Below are 488 nucleotides of genomic sequence, written 5' to 3' on the forward strand. Positions count from 1 at the left end.
GTCAGCACCGAAGCCACCGAGGCCGCCAAGGCTCGCCCCAGCCCCGCTCCCAGCCCCGCCCGCTCTCCCTCAGCATCGCCCGCGCCGCCGCCGCCGCGCCACAACGAGGCTCCGCATCCCAGCAGCCACCGCGGCGCAGGGCACCCGCCACACTCCAAACTACACATCCCGGCGTGCACCGCTAACGGCCCCTGCTGGGCGCTAGCGCGGTGCACGCTGGGACACGCAGTCCTGGCTGGGCTCAGCGGCGCCCCCTCCCCCCTTCCCGCCACTCTCCCGCGGCGCCTGAACTTCCCGCGCACGCTCTGCGCCACGTACGATCTGACGTCACGTGGTGTCACAGGGCTGCACGCGCCTCCCGCCCGCCCGCGGACCCAATCAACAGCGCCGGCCTTCGACCCGGCGCCGAGCGCGAGCGGCCGCGCGCGCCTCCCCGCCCCTCCCGCCGCGTCCGCCGCAGCTGCCGCCCCCGCCCCGCCGCCCCCGGC

Source organism: Ammospiza nelsoni, chromosome 5, assembly GCF_027579445.1.
Source record: "Ammospiza nelsoni isolate bAmmNel1 chromosome 5, bAmmNel1.pri, whole genome shotgun sequence".
In the NCBI taxonomy this organism is placed as follows: domain Eukaryota; kingdom Metazoa; phylum Chordata; class Aves; order Passeriformes; family Passerellidae; genus Ammospiza; species Ammospiza nelsoni.